This window comes from Pleurodeles waltl, chromosome 1_2 (assembly GCF_031143425.1).
Source record: "Pleurodeles waltl isolate 20211129_DDA chromosome 1_2, aPleWal1.hap1.20221129, whole genome shotgun sequence".
In the NCBI taxonomy this organism is placed as follows: domain Eukaryota; kingdom Metazoa; phylum Chordata; class Amphibia; order Caudata; family Salamandridae; genus Pleurodeles; species Pleurodeles waltl.
This window is the reverse complement of record NC_090437.1, coordinates 428,417,459-428,434,553: the sequence shown is the minus strand read 5'-3', so window position 1 is coordinate 428,434,553 and position 17,095 is coordinate 428,417,459. Positions and strand designations below refer to the sequence as shown.

At 44.8% G+C, this 17,095-nt stretch overlaps 1 long non-coding RNA gene across 1 annotated transcript; it reads right to left on the bottom strand.

Moving 5' to 3' along the window:
* Positions 1–8,494: 8,494 nt before the first annotated feature.
* LOC138295643 (uncharacterized) lies at positions 8,495–9,001 on the bottom strand. The gene is made up of 3 exons (XR_011203649.1): positions 8,924–9,001; positions 8,732–8,830; positions 8,495–8,586 (listed from the first exon to the last, which is right to left on the bottom strand). It is a non-coding gene; the product is annotated as an uncharacterized lncRNA (long non-coding RNA).
* Positions 9,002–17,095: the final 8,094 nt, after the last annotated feature.

The window sequence follows — 17,095 nt, the reverse complement described above, 5'->3', positions numbered from 1 at the left end:
ATACGTTTTACACAGGCGCTGGCGGCCAATGTGAACATGGTTGTGTTCTCGGTATTCGACAGCGTTATCCAGGTCAACCACGCCCGTCAGCTTATGTTTGACTATCATTGAAAGAGTGTAAAATAAAAAAATTACAATTTCAATTTTTTTTAAAAAAAATATATAAAATGGACACTACGGAGATACGGGACTTCTTAAGTAGACATAAACATGCTAAGAAATACTTTCTAGGGGTATACCCTAGCGATGGACTACCTGAAAAGATAGGTCCAGAAAGGCCCCGCACCCTCGTCTTTAACACCGATCCCCATTACAGGGGTGGTGCATATTGGGCGGCTCTGTTTCTGGATGTGGACAAGGTTATAGTGTTTGATAGTTTAGCCGAATTCCCTGAGCATAGTATTTATACAAAGCCGATATTCAAATATGTAAAAAAAGCACCCACTGTTGTGTATAATAAACTTCGGGTACAGGATCCTATGGCCATCACATGTGGGGAACATTGTATATACTTTATTAATAAAATGTCTGAAGGTATAACGTTTAGAAATTTTTTAAATCTGTACTCAGACGATCTAGTAAACAACGATGGTGTTGTTATGAAATATGTGAATGAAAACTCCAGGACAATGTTGCACGTTGTTAAAGCAGAATATGGTCTTTGTCAAAAGTGTAAGGTACTGTAAAGCTGTTATTTGTGCCTAAAATAAAAAACATCTTAAACATGCTTTCATCCTTGGCATTTTTTTTTTTTTTTAATTCACACTGCGCACATTTTCAAACCATTTATAAACAAAAAGATGGCAGACTACTGATGAAAATTTAAAAGTGTTTATTACAAGCATGTTTCAACACTAACATTTACAAGGTTAAACATATAAAATGAAGCACAATTTTTCGAATCGTAAAAACTTTTAACAAAAACTGTACAGGTGTGCAAAATTAGAGCGGTAGCCATGTGTTCATTTTGAATAGTCTCTTTTTTAGGCTCCATAGGAAGAGCAGCACTGTTCCGAACGGGTGTTAGTTGTGGAAAGAAAGGTGATGTCGATATAGCGGGGCTCCTTGTAAAAACAGCTGGGGCCGGATCTTTTAATCTTTCAAGCTTACGGCGATTCTCTGCATTACCGATAATCGTGGAGGGAATGTTGAGTTCCGCAGCTGCACTTAGGAACTGCTCCCAGCCTCTAGGAGCGTCTTGTGTCGATAGGGTTTTACCGTGTTTGAGACCCCGGACCAGATCATACATATGGGAACCAGCAACCGGCTGCCCTTTGTAAACGAATTCACCCCGGTCGTTCCAGGTGGTCAAATCTTTAGTAGTAGTCATTTTACTGAGCAACATTTGAGCAGCCCCTCTATATTTCTGACTGATATTTTTTAAAAGGTCTAAGACAAAGGCATCCGTTGTGGGTGTGGGGCCTATGTCTTGAGACACCGTAGAGGGTCCTGGCTGCTGTTCAGCATCTGGGGTATACAGCGTCAGTTTGTTTTTTTCAGAGGTTAGCTGCTTGTAGTATTGTAGAAAGTTGTGAAGGGCTCCTGAGTAAAGCCCTGCTTTGTCGTGGGGTTTTAAATCAGTTCGGTTCAAAATGGCTTTGATTTCAGCATCGAGACGCTGCGTTTCGTTTTTGCGTATGTCCCAGACATCCGTGTTAGAAGGGCCAAGATGTTCCAGCTGTTGCTGTGGTACGAGGTACATTTTGTGGGCGTGCTCCATCAGGACCTCGACAGTAACCCTGTGATTAGGGGTATAGCTATACCTAACAGCGACCCTATAAAGCCTCCTGACTGTTTGAACAGTTTTCTTTTGGAAAGGAGCGATGCCCTCTTATTGCTGAGCTTCTTAATAATGTGGCGCTTCTTCTTCAGAACGCGGAACTGGCTCGTTGATATCGGGACATTACCTTTTAGGGTGTTTAGGGCTATTTCTGAAATGGCGGCCACTAAGTCGTCCGAGGCAGCGCAAAGGATTGCTTTTCTTTTAGAGGGGCTGGCTGTGATCAACATTTTTAGAAGGCCTAAATTATGCCGCAACCTCGCAGACATTGTGGGGTCTTTATATTACAAGGTTTAGAGTGTAAATGTTATAAACATCTTTTTACTTGTTCTTTTTATAGGTTTTGGGTATTGTTTTAGGCGTGTAAGCGACAGGGAAGTCAGGTGGTAGTATGCCGGCTCGTAGTCTGTAGTCTTCAAGAGTGTTGGGTTTCAAATCCACCAGTATGTAACCATGGGGTTTTGCTGTAGCGTCGTTAAAGGCCTCCATGAAAAACGGGGTGTTTCCGGGGTACATTTGTTTAGCTAAAATTGAGATCTGAAGTTTGTCTCTGGGGTTTTTAAATACGACCAGGTATGAGGCGTTGAGAGTTATGGACCGGCTGCTCTTGCCCTTGTAAAACAGGTTCTGCACTATATAGCATATGCTCAGATTACGGTGGTGTGAATATTGCGTAAAAGCCCGCTCAATCTCGGGGTGGTCCCCGCCTTCACGCATGAGATCATCCACCACGACCATGTTTACAAGTTGTTTTGGTAGCAAATCATCATCGTTGAGATTATCGGGGATACCCTCTATAAACCGAATGTGGGGGAACTTTAGGGTGAGCTCCGTGTAAAGATCCTGCCAGCATGAATAAAGCCACACAATGTTGTTAGGGGTCTGAGATAAAACACCGGGAGCATTTTCTAGCAGTTTCTTTATAAAAAAACTTTTACCGCTATTGGAGGGACCTGCTAAAACGCAGGAGAACGGGTGTTGTAGTCTAGTGTCCATATCTGGGTGGAGTTCGAGCCTCTAATGTCTTTTAGTAACCGTAAGGCAGTGTTTTGTAGTCCGATGTGAGGACCCGTTTGTCAAACACTACTCTTAAGGTTTTATACATAGGTTGGGTTGTAATTTCCCATTTTTTCTTGGACCTGACAATGCTCGGGTGGTTTACAACAATGGCTTTGCTATTTTTGTGATCGCTCGAGGCGGAGTATTCGTGCACCAGACCCTTCAGACTGTCAAAGTTTATTTTAATCGTATTGTTGACGTTTAAAGTGATACCTTTGACTTTCATGCAAACCTTGTTGTTTGAGGTCTTATAACTGTACGTCTTAGGGCCTGATGAGGTAAATTCCTGTATATACTCCCCCTTTTTGAGCTCGCTGGTCAAATCCCCTAGATAATCACCCAGCGGAGGATCTTCATCACCCTCTTTACTCACAAAGATAACCGAGTCAGTGTCATGGTACAAACACCGTTCCTGAAGCTTGTCCAGCAACCTGTAAAGCTCTAGCCTGGCGTGAGCGGTTGTGAAGCAGGCTATAAAGATGTTGATATTGTTACACGTTGTGGGGTACGTTGTGGGGTACTCTTTGGCGTATTTCCAGCATAGAACGGCCGTCTCGTCGTCAATAAATTCACAATTGGATATGTCATAAACCGGTGTGATTATATACTTAAAAAGCTCATCTGGATCTGTGACGATGGATGTGTTTGACAAATTGGTACGCTGTGCGAACTTTCCCCACAAGGAATTGAGACAGAGCTTAGCTAGCTTAATGAACGCAGGTCTCAGTTTAATACCCTCACGAGCTTTGTAATCAGCAATATACTTTTTCTTTGAGGGCTCATCGACACACCATTCTGGATACCCCGAGGCCTCCTGCTTGTCTCTGAGAAACAAGTTGATGTACTCAGAAAAGAGCTGGGTTGTTGTGTTTGGAAAGTGCCAGACTTCCAGGATTTTACCTAGGCGATACCCTTTCTCTAGGGCCGTCTGCACCTCGATGGTACACCATGTCCCTTCCAGCACCCTCTGCTCATCACTATGCAGACATTCGCTAAGCTGTTTACTTTCAGCGCAGGTACGACATAGGGGGAACATTAGCTTACCCTCGACTCTATAAGGGAGCACCGGAAAGTAAAGTTTCCGTGGTGGGTGAATCTGACACTTAATGATTCCAAAGTACTCTTTGAGAGGTTTAAAGTTCCGGTATATGATTGTAGGATGGCCCATAGGGTACAACTTCACCTTGTTCACAAACGGATACAGACTTGTGAAGTCGTAGTAATGTATTTTCTCACCAGGGCCAGCTACACGGTACAATTGAATGGCGTTTGTACGACCACCGAATAAGGCGTCACGGGGTTCCAGCGGTGAAGGTAACTGCTGGCTCTTAATAAAAGTGCTCAGTTCACCATCTTTCAATAGCTCAGTTACCCAATCATGTTCCCAGAGAGTTCTCAAAACAAACTCACAACTCTCAATATACTGCGCCTTCGCCATAGTCCTGCGGTGCAGATGTTCAAACGTGGTTCCCTGCAGTCTATTAAACTCATGGGGCTTGTAACACTGAGGGCATCCATGGTAAAAACACCCGTTGAACTCAAAGGCCGTTGGTACACCGTTAATTAATGCATACCCGTCTAGATAGTAGCGACCCAGCCGGTATTTGCCGCCCTGCAAAGCGTGCTGAATGAAGATGCTCTCATTCGCAGAGACGTACATGAGCCACTGAATAGAGGGGGTGGAGTAACGTTTCTGCTTGCCTTTATGGAGGTCAGGTGGTACTAAGGCGATAGTTCCAGGCAATAAAAACATGTGTTTATAAATAGACATGCACATTGAAGCCAGAGTAATGTTTTGAAATGGGTCCAGGTATACAGTTATTTTTTCTTTACTCTTGAGTGATTCGGTTTCAACAAACAGGACCCGCTTTGTCATCGCCACCACAATATCTCTGAAAAGGTTGCATGCTTTTCGCAATATCATAACATCCGCCTGACAGTATGCTTTCAATTCAGTTTGAAAATGAAACCATTTTTCATGGTTTTCATCGTACCACTGTAGAAAACTCTCTTTTTCAGAGGGCATCATGTACTTGCAACCATAACTGTCGGGCGGAGGCATAGGGCCGCTGTAATTCTGATTAGCCCAGGTGTTAAAAAAGTGAGGGAAATAACCTTTACAGCCTTCAAACCCAAAGGCTTTTGGCAGTTTGCTCAACTTCATGGGCAGAAAATTCAAGGTGTCTATGAACCTAATGTCAAAAGGTGCAACCTTAAGCAGCATTAGTTTGGAACCTTGGGTTATGAGACTAATGGGAAGCTTTTCATGTATCAGGTCACGGATAATGCAGAATGAGTCATATGCTTTGGAGTTGTGAGCCAGAAATGTATAATCCTGGTATCGAGGTTGCATGAACGTGATGAGGAAATCATTCACGCATGACCGTCCTTCAAACTCCCAGCTCTCATCACCTGTTAGATGGTGGGCGTAAATATAGTTTGGCTGGTGCACACCAGTCTCTTGCGTACACTCTATATCAAATACGATATAGTCTTCTGTTTTTTTCTGGTAGTGACTTCTGAGCATGTAACACTCATGTGTTGTTCCGGCTATAAAAGCCTCGGTACACCTAGGGCATTCCATGCCTTTACATTTGTGGTCGACAGGTTTATAGCGACCGCATGTCCCACAGTCGGCTTTAAGAACACATTGGGCTAGGCCGATGTGCGTGATTAAGCAGTCTTGCGACCGACAAAACATCTTACACTTGGTGCAGTTCACTTTCTGAGCATTGTCATTGACACAACCGTCCCTCTGACACATTTTACAGTGAAATTCACACTGGTGTTTGGTCCGATTGTTGTATATATGATCGCAATGCTCGCACACATACTTGGCCCCTAGAAAACCCTTCAGGTTCAAGACACCGTAAAAGTGGTTTTCATGATGCAGCACATACACGGTCTTGTTTTTCACACCTTCATTGGTAGTGAAGTACTTCCAAGAACCAGCATGGTATAGAACTTTAACCGTCACGGCAAAGTGATTCTCAAAAAGGCCCAGATCCCCAAAACCTACCATTTTGTCAGACGGTATCTGAAGTGCCTCATGTGCCGCTACAGCCATCGACATAATGACGGCGTCAGGGGTAGAGCGGTCCATCAATAAGCCCGCAATGCTTGTGGCCAGACACATGTTGGTAGCTCCGGTATTAAAATCGAGCAACCACCGAGATTTCTTGCCAATGATTTTACTGTACATAACGCTCTTTAAGGCTCTGGAAGCACCACCCTCGCGACCCCTAACAACGAGGGCGATGATTCTAAAGGACCCGTACGCCAATAATTCAGCCTTGCTCTGTAAAAGTTTAGATAGGTTTTCTAAAAACGTTACAGCGTCAAACACATCCCGAGATGACCGTCTGGTGAACAGGGGACTATTGAGACCCTGTCCCTGAAAAAGAAAAGAAATCATTAGGACCCACATCGTGTAACAATCGTTCGATTAGCGCTTGCACAGCCTGATGTATAGCTATAATGCCATGATCTGAGGAGTGTAGGCGATCTAGGTTAACAAACCTAAACTCCTCGTAGTGCTCTGTAGCGTTAAACCGCTCTACAACTCGACTATACCGTCTCACACTTTCCATAAATACTGGTTCTGAAGCCTCAGTTTGAGAATTACTGGTTGTTGGAGAGCTCACAGGGGTATGGTTAGATGTAGATGTGTTTTTAGACCTTCTGGTAACGCAAAGTCTGGTTTTCTTTAACTTTTTTATTACAACCTTGCGTTTTCTAGAGCTACCAAGCCACTTTGGCTTCTTATGGGCCCATCTGGTTTTTGGTAACTGTCCCCCGCCGATCTGAACAATATTTGTGTTGTTTACAAATGATGACACTGACCCTACACCTACTTTGGATGGGTCTCCTTCAGACTGCTTAAGGCTGAGACGGCTCGGACCATCACCCTCAGAGGGCCTGTAAAGACCATCAACACCTCCTAACTCTATATTTTGAGGTCTTATGGGTGTTGGTTTTGGGGGTTGACATGACCTCTGACTATTGAGCGCTCGTAAAACTCTTAGAGCTCTACTAAGCAGGTGCTGCGGCTTCTTTTCATATTTAGACCTACGGCCCATTGTACTGGTAAATGTAGCTCTAACATTCCCGTATGTACGCGCGCCTAGTCATGATGGTATGTTACCCATGGCTATAACTGTTGAAGCGCAAGTTTGGGCCATTGTGTTTCTACACCGAGCCATCAGCTGTTTTAAAGCCTTCATGCTAGCTCTGGATGCCCCTATATTACCGTTGTTCTTACACAGTTTTAAAGTTTTTAGACGGAGCTGGCATTTTAATTGTCTGAACGACTGATGGATTTCTTTAATGTAGCTGTCTAGAACTTTAGTACGGTTTGAAAGGTTGGTTTCAACGCCCGTACTTATGACATTAGAGGTATGATTGCCAACTCCCTGAGCCACCCCGGTTATAGGACAATGGCTGGCGTTATCACCACCACTCACTGTTGATGGATCAGAGCGGGACGTAAAAACAGGGTCCCAGTGTGAACACCCAGGAGTTTGAGAGACCTGATCATCGCTCGAGGGTGTTCCAAAACTCTGATTTTGCGTTCCGCTACACCCTCTACTGCTGTCGGGGTATATTGATGAGGATGGTGAAGACCACTGCGCACAGGCACTTGGCGTAGGACTGGTGGTGTCGTATGCCCCCGGGGGTGTATCGGGGGACATCAGACATGGGGAGGTTAAATGTTTATCGCCATAACGAATGGCCGCTGATGTAGAGGCAGTGTTGTGACTGGGTGCTACTGATTGAGACCCTACTGATTGTAACCCTGAGGGGATCATCTTAGAAGTATCACATGGGGATGCCGGGGCTTCAGAACTTTGGGTAGTACCAGCTAGAGCCTTAAGAAGTCCTATACAGTGGGAGTAAGGATCCTCTGCAGGGTGATCATTTTCCAATGACGAGTCATATAACACAAAGGGGATCGGTGTACACCCTGTAGGGGTTAGGGTGTGGCCAGACACCCCGGTATTAGAACTCTGGGCCCTAGGTTGAACCGGCTGTACCTTAACAGAATTTTTAAAAGACAGGTCTAAAGTCCCAGATTGCAGCTCAGGGGTCTGGAACTTCTTCCTACGACTCTTTAAGGACAGCCGATTTATTTTAGGACTAATGCACTATTTTGGGGACCCTCCAGAGGCCACACACGGTACAAACCGCTGAGCGTTTGGTGTTGTACGATCGATAATGTCCGTTTGTCCATGCCCCATCCCCGGGATAGTTGTTGCAGAAGTGTTCGCTGTACTAGGTATTCCCTTTATGACGGATGGTGTGGTGCCGTTAAGAGTTGTACCTGGACCATGATCGGTGGCTGTAGAGAGGTTGCAGGGTGGGTCTTGATGTTCGGGTTGGTTCACGTGTACCGATGACGCGGTGGGGTTTTGAGCAGTCCCAGTGCAGACCTTTAAAGACGACATCCGCTGCTTAGGCTGAGGGCCAGCGTCTCCGGAGCTCTGGTGTGATGATTCTAGGATGTAAAGATAGCAAAATACATATTAGGGTTGGTTATAGCTGCTATACCGGCGGGTGTGAAAGACGTTTAGACACACTAAGGACAGTATACATCAGACTCTACATTTTCTAAAAATCACCTTGGGTTTTTCGGCTTGAGGGGCCCTTCTTAATAGGCGGGCCGTCCTTAGAACCAGGGGACTTCCTTTTGCGGGGCTGGCTTTTAAGCTTTGCATCCAAATTCCGGATCGCTTCATCCATAGGGACCCCTCGGGATAAAAAACATAAAAAATAATGTTACACATACAAGATAATACATAGACTATACGAACTCTCTAAGATGACCAAATATAGGTCTGATTGTAGGGCTTGTTAGGTTTTCAGAGGGGTTACAAAAAGAACCCTAATATTTACCTGCAGAAACGTTATCCTGTGACAAGGTGTTTGACCCATCTTGAACATGAAGGATTTGTTGGAGAGAGGCAATCGCACACCTGAGTTCGGCATCATAACCTATGCAAACACATGGGTTCCCATTAGCAGTAAAATAAAAAAAATAACATTCCTGACAACGTAGTTCAGAACGACCTATGGCCTGTAACTCACCTTGCTGCACGGTCTCCATTTCCACATGGGATTCCCCAGACTCTTGACAGTCCTGTGTACAAGAGAGACAGATTTACCTTTAAGCACCCCACAATTCATCTTCTAGGTCAGAACCTTTCATAAAAGCACACTGAGTGTTGAACATTTTTATTTATTTTTAAATTTGAGGGAAAAAAATAAATAAAAAAGAAAATAATATATATATATATATATATATATATATATATATATATATATATATATATATCAAGATTCAAATTGTTGAATCCCTATGTTCTGTAAGTATAAATACATATTGACAACTGTAAAACTTTTCTCAAAAACTATACACGGTTTAATAAACAAATTCCACATGGTGGCGCTCTTGCATAATACGAGCTCTAAGATTGTCTCTATAAGACATAGCCAGGAAACCGGATCCTAGGAGCCATGCCTGGTTTTCACCTTAGCTGAACAAGGCTGTGAACCATGTGTGGGGGTGGAGCTCAGTCTAAACTCCAAGCTGAGCCAATTCCAACACCACACAGTCTTTGTTTAAAAAAAAAAAAAAAAATGGCCGGATGTGGATGCAACATGTGTGAGGTCCTGGGTTTTTCAGGGCAACAAAATCAGATCCAATGCCATCCTGAACTACGGTGAGTGGTGTGGGGTACTTGAGGGGTCTGAGGCTCCCTACCAGGGATAGTTATTTTTTAATCATTATTATTTTTCATTTATTTCAACAGCTTTTATTTTTTTTTAATTTATGTGATTTTCTATTTTTAAAATGTTCTAGATTTCAGGGTCTCCTAAACCCCTGGTCACACTTGCCATATATATATATATATATATATTTTTTTTAAAAGCATGCCCCATGGAGACCTGGGGTCTCTGAGCCTGGTTCTCAGGGCCCTCATGGCCACCCAAACTTTATTTGTATTTTAAAAAAATGCTGCCCTAAGGGACCCTGGGAGCCCCAATCCCAAGGCCCCCAAAACGCTATTCATTTATTTTTTTTATTTTATATATATATGTACGGGCCCCTAGGGCCCTATCGCGCGTGGTCAGGGCCCCACAGACCATGGCCACGCGCCATTAATCCTTCTTCTTTTAAAAAAAAAAAAAAAAGAAAATGCATTTAAAAATGCTTAGTAATGGCGCCCACGCGCCATTACTAAACATTTTTAAACTATTGCCGCACTTTGGCGGCTAGCGATCGGCTCTCAGAGACCCCAGGGAACACCCCGGTCAGAAGGTTTAATTAGAGAGAATGCCGCGCTGAAACACGCACAGCATTCTCTCTAATTAAACTTTCAACGCGGCTCTCAGAGAGCCGCGGCGTTAATGCTGCCAATGGAGGTCTCCGAGGCTGTCAGCGCGACCTCTGAGAAGAGATCTCCTAACATGATAACGCTGTCTCCGGGCGTTTACAGCCTCGGGGATCAGCGTTAGTAACTTAACCAAAGCTGCTTTCAGAGACCTCGAGGTCTCTGGGAGCAGCTTTGGTTAAGTTAATAACGCTGGTCCCCAGAGCACAGGACGGCTTTGGGGACCCGCGTTTTTAACTTAACAAAGCTGCTTTCAGAGACCTCGAGGTCTCTGGGAGCAGCTTTGGTTAAGTTAATAACGCGTGTCCCAGAGCACAGGACGGCTTTGGGGACCCGCGTTATTAACACAACAAAGCTGCTTTCAGAGACCTCGAGGTCTCTGGGAGCAGCTTTGCTAAGTTAATAACGCGTGTCCCCAGAGCACAGGACGGCTCTGGGGACCAGCGTTATTAACACAACAAAGCTGCTTTCAGAGACCTGGAGGTCTCTGGGAGCAGTTTTGCTGAGTTAATAACTCGGGCCCCAGAGCGCAGTATGGCTCTGGGGCCCTCGTGATTAACTTAACAAAGCAGCTTTCAGAGACCTAGCGGACTCTGAGAGCAGTTTTGCTAAGTTAATTACGAGGGCCCCAGAGCTCAGGCCGGCTCGGGGGACCCATGCTATGAACATTTCGGCACGGCTCTCAAGAGGCCTCGCGGTCTCTTGAGAGCCGCGCCGAAAAGTTCATAGCATGGGCCCCCCAGAGCTATGGATGACTCCTTGGAGCATAGTTATTAATTTTAGAGCTCTGCACCCCGGAACTCATGGCGCTGAGCTCTAAAATTAATAATTATGCCACCCCCAAAAGCTCACCACTTAAACTCACTATTGCGGCCATTAGTTGTGGGAGCATATAATACTGGCCCATACAATAAAATACACATAAAAAAATACCTAAAGAGCCCCATAACATTCCTGTACAAATTAAATACAGCCCCACCACTAATACCATTAGCTACACAACCCCTGAACCATGATGTACACAATAAGCCCACCATACAGCCATCAAAATAAGTGCAACCCCACAAAAATACCGGCCCAGACATAGCACAAGACACCACAAGTACCAATTAAGCATGGCCCGCAGCCCCCAAAATAAGTGCAGACCCCCAAAAATACACGCCCATACACAACCCCTGAAACATCAAGTACAATTTAAACCATGGCACCACTCCACAAAACAAGTGCAGCCCTTCAAAACTACATACAAATGCATAACCCCAGAACCCATAAGTACAAATTAAGCATGGCCATCAGCCCCCAAAATAAGTGCATACCCTCAAAAATACATGTCCATACATAGCCCCAGAACCACCATGTACATATTAAGCAGTCCCAATACACCCCACATCGCAAGTGCGCTCGCGCTGAAATACATGCCTATACATAGCACATTACCCCCAACAAGTACCAATTAAACAACCCCGACCCATAAAACAAGTGCAGACTTTAAAAAATACCTACAGATACACAACCCCAGAACCAGCATGTACAAATCAAGCAGTACCAACACAATCCCCAAAATAAGTGTGCCCCCGTAAAAATACCTACAAATACATAGCACAAGCCCCTACAAGTACCAATTAAACAAAACCAACCCATAAAGTAATTACAGTATCTCAAAAATACACTAATAGCTTTTAAATTTGTATTTGTTTTTATTTATTTTTTAAAAGCAGGCATTTTACATATTTATGTATAGTTAAACAGGTTGGGGCTAATGTCATTGTTAAACTTTAGTAAAACACATACATACACCACACTGTTACAGACCTTAAGTAGAAGATGTTCAGCATCACCAGTCTGAGCTCTGCCCTTCATGTTTCCAGCCATGATGTCCTGATACAGCCCTGCTTGCCACAAATGTCAGTATGTAGTTCAGAAAAAAGAGGTCTGTGAAGGTGGGGGGTTCTTATACCATGCTCACCGTGGTAATTATGCCTGTGCTCTATGATTGGTGGGACCTGGAAATAGACATCTGTTATAGGTTAGCAATACTTGGCCTTTGTTGTGTTTCAACTTTTAATTACTGGGCCAGTTTCTAATTTAGACCCCACTGTGTCCCAGGGAAAGAATGTAGGCACACATCTGTTTTAGATTTGCCATGCCCCTCATCCTCTGTTGTGTTTCAAACTTTTAATTACTGGGCCAGTTTCTAATTTAGACCCCACTGTGTCCCAGGGAAAGAATGTAGGCACACATCTGTTTTAGATTAGCCATGCCCCTCATACTCTGTTGTGTTTCAAACTTTAATTACTGGGTCAGTTTTCTAATTTAATCCCCCCTGTGTCCCAGGGAAAGAATGTAGGCCCACAGCTGTTTTAGATTTGCTATGCCCATCATCCTCTGTTGTGTTTCAAACTTTTAATTACTGGGCCAGTTTCTAATTTAGCCCCCACTGTGTCCCTGGGAAAGGCTGTAGGCACACATCTGTTTTAGATTAGCCATGCCCATCATCCTCTGTTGTGTTTCAAACTTTTAATTACTGGGCCAGTTTCTAATTTAGACCCCACTGTGTCCCAGGGAAAGAATGTAGGCACACATCTGTTTTAGATTTGCCATGCCCCTCATCCTCTGTTGTGTTTCAAACTTTTAATTACTGAGCCAGTTTCTAATTTAGACCCCTCTGTGACCCTGGGAAAGAATGTAGGCACACAGCTGTTTTAGATTTGCCATGCCCCTCATCCTCTGTTGTGTTTCAAACTTTTAATTACTGGGCCAGTTTCTAATTTAGACCCCTCTGTGTCCCTGGGAAACCCTATAGGCACACAGCTGTTTTAGATTTACCTCTCTAAATTGATAGGCTGGCTCTAACAAAAGCAGCATTTGACCATTCCCACTTTTTTGGATTAGCCAACAGTGTGATGGTTTGACGAGACCGCCCACTTTGCAGCCCTATGCAGAGGTACCCTAACAGCCACTTGGGCATGAATGTCTGACATGTCCAGACCTGTCCCTCTCAAGCTCTGAAACCACGTGCACATCACTAAGTCATACTTTTTACACATCTCATAGGCCAAAACCCAGGGGCTAGGACCCAGACACAGGGCTAACACGTGACACCATGAGGGCACATCCCACTTGACACCCCCATGCACACACGTCACTTCCGGGGAGGGCTTTCAGGGACACCAGAAGTCCCAGCCACCGCAAATGACGTCATTTCCGGGGGGCGGGATAACTGTCACTTTTAATATGATGATTAAAGGTATCCCTTCCTACTACATATATATATATATATATATATATATATATATATACATATATATATATATATATATATATAACACACACACTTTTCCTGCTACCTTCCGGGAACAAATGATGGGCACTTCAGGGCTCAGTTTTAATCAAAATTTCTTGCCACATATAAACAGACAGCCACATTTCGGCTCTTGCCCTTCATCAGTGTCAATAACCTGCATGTAGGAGGCTGGCCTGGCTTGTAGTGGGTACCAGAGGTACTTACACCTTGTGCCAGGTCCAGTTATCCCTTATTAGTGTGGAAGAGGTGTTTCTAGGAGCTTAGGCTGATAGAAGGTAGCTATGGCAAAGCAGCTTAGGCTGAACTAGGAGACATGTAAAGCTCCTACTATACCACTGGTGTCATATGCACAATATCATAAGAAAACACAATACACAGATATACTACAAATAAAGGTACTTTATTTTTATGTCAATATGCCAAAAGTATCTCAGTGAGTACCCTCAGTATGAGGATAAGTTATATACACAAGATATATGTACACAATACCAAAATTATGCAGTAGTAGCAAAAGGAAGTAATGCAAGCAGTGTGAAGTTACAATAGATTGCAATAGGAGCACATAGGTATAGGGGCAACACAAACCATATACTCCAAAAGTGGAATGCAAACCACGAATGGACCCCAAACCTAAGTGAGCTTGTAGAGGGTCGCTGGGACTGTAAGAGAACAGTGAGGGTTAGAAAAATAGCCCGCCCCAAGACCCTTTAAGGTAGGTGTAAATTGCACCTACAACCCCCATAGAGCACAGAAGTCGTGATAGGGTGATTCTGCAAGGAAATCCAACACCAGCAATGCAACAACAGTGGATTTCTGGACCTGAATACCTGTAAGACAAGGGGACCAAGACCAATAGTCGCGACAGTGTCGAGAGTGGGCAAGAGCCCAGAAAATGCCAGCTGAGGGTGCAAGGAAGCTGCCATTGGATTGAAGAAGCTTGGTGTTTTGCAACAACGAAGAGGACTAAGAACTTCCCCTTTGGAGGATGGATGTCCCACGTCGTGAAGAAGCTTGCAGAGGTGTTCCCACACAGAAAGACCACAAACAAGCCTTGCTAGCTGCAAGGGTCGTGGTTAGAGTTTTTGGATGCTGCTGTGGCCCAGCAGGGACAAGGATATCGCCACTTGGATGAGGAGACAGAGGGGGTGCCCAGCAAGTCAGGGAGCCCTCACAAAAGCAGGCAGTATCCGCAGAAGTACCAGAACAGGCACTTGGAAGAAGAGTGAACCGGAGTCCATGCGAAGTCACAAAAGGGAGTCCCACGACGCCGGAGGACAACTCAGAAGGTTGTGCACTGCAGGTTAGAGTGTCGGGGAACCAGGCTTGGCTGTGCACAAAGGAAAACCTAGAAGAGTGCACAGGAGCCGGAGCAGCTGCAAATCACGCGTTACCCAGCAATGCAGTCTAGCATGGGGAGGCAAGGACTTACCTCCACCAATCTTGGACTGAAGGGTCACTGGACTGTGGGAGTCACTTGGACAGAGTTGCTGAGTTCCAGGGACCATGCTCGTCGTGCTGAGAGGGGACCCAGAGGACCGGTGATGCAGTCTTTTGTTGTCTGCGGTTGCAGGGGGAAGATTCCGTCGACCCACAGGAGGTTTCTTCAGAGCTACTGGTGCAGAAAGGAGGCAGGCTACCCCCAGAGCATGCACCACCAGGAAACAGTCGAGAAAGCCGGCAGGATGAGCGATACAAGGTTGCTAGTAGTCATCGTTGCTACTTTGTTGCGGTTTTGCAGGCGTCCAGAGCAGTCAGCGGTTGATTCCTTGGCAGAAGGTGAAGAGAGAGATGCAGAGGAACTCTGACGAGCTCTTGCATTCGTTATCTAAAGAATTCCCCAAAGTAGAGACCCTAAATAGCCAGAAAAGGAGGTTTGGCTACTTAGGAAGGAGGATAGGCTAGCAACACAGGTAAGAGCCTATCAGAAGGAGTCTCTGACATCACCTGCTGGCACTGGCCACTCAGAGCAGTCCAGTGTGCCAGCAGCACCTCTGTTTCCAAGATGGCAGAGGTTTGGAGCACACTGGAGGAGCTCTGGTCTTTCCTTTGTCCAGTTTCGCGCCAGAGCAGGGCTGGGGGATCCCTGAACCAGTGCAGACTGGCTTATGCAGAGATGGGCACCATCTGTGCCCATCAAAGCATTTCCAGAGGCTGGGGGAGGCTAATCCTCCCCAGCCCTGACACCTTTTTCCAAAGGGAGAGGGTGTAACACCCTCTCTCTGAGGAAGTCCTTTGTTCTGCCTTCCTGGGCCAAGCCTGGCTGGAGGGCAGAAACCTGTCTGAGGGGTTGGCAGCAGCAGCAGCTGCAGTGAAACACCGGGAAAGGTAGTTTGGCAGTACCCGGGTCTGTGCTAGAGACTCGGGGGATCATGGAATTGTCTCCCCAATGCCAGAATGGCATTGGGGTGACAATTCCATGATCTTAGACATGTTACATGGCCATAATCGGAGTTACCATTGTGACGCTATACATATGTAGTGACATATGTATAGTGCACCCGTGTAATGGTGTTCCCGCACTCACAAAGTCCAGGGAATTTTCCCTGAATAATGTGGGGGCACCTTGGTTGGTGCCAGGGTGCCCACACACTAAGTAACTTAGCACCCAACCTTTACCAGGTAAAGGTTAGACATATAGGTGACTTATAAGTTACTTAAGTGCAGTGGTAAATGGCTGTGAAATAACGTGGACGTTATTTCACTCAGGCTGCAGTGGCAGGCCTGTGTAAGAATTGTCAGAGCTCCCTATGGGTGGCAAAAGAAATGCTGCAGCCCATAGGGATCTCCTGGAACCCCAATACCCTTGGTACCTCAGTACCATATACTAGGGAATTATAAGGGTGTTCCAGTATGCCAATGTAAATTGGTGAAATTGGTCACTAGCCTGTTAGTGACAATTTGGAAAGAAATGAGAGAGCATAAACACTGAGGTTCTGATTAGCAGAGCCTCAGTGAGACAGTTAGTCATCACACAAGTAACACATACAGGGCACACTTATGAGCACTGGGGCCCTGGCTGGCAGGGTCCCAGTGACACATACAACTAAAACAACATATATACAGTGAAATATGGGGGTAACATGCCAGGCAAGATGGTACTTTCCTACAGTCGGTCAATAACATTTGTTTATCCTTAGTCGGAGTTAACTTAAAGTAATAGGACACAGCATTTTTTTTATGGTGCCCAGAAAAACATGCAAATTTATGAAAATAAATTTTGGAACTCCCTTGCGGGGGAGTCGGGCAATGTTCCCATTGCTTATAGTCAAATATCGTTTTGGGAGTACTTGCTTTATGTATGAAATGGTGCCCATAATAACTATAGCAAAACATGTCACCATAATTGTCTCTAAACTGGTAAATATCTTCATTTTCATAGACAGTGTAATATTGCAATTCTGTCATCATTGAGTCAACTGTTTTCACATCCCAATCATCAGATACAATGCCTGGTATTGCTATATCATTCATAGATAACTTTAGCACATAGGGTATTTGAATTATCTCAGTGGGACCGTATATATCAAACATTATTTATGCCACACAATCCCATCAGGAATT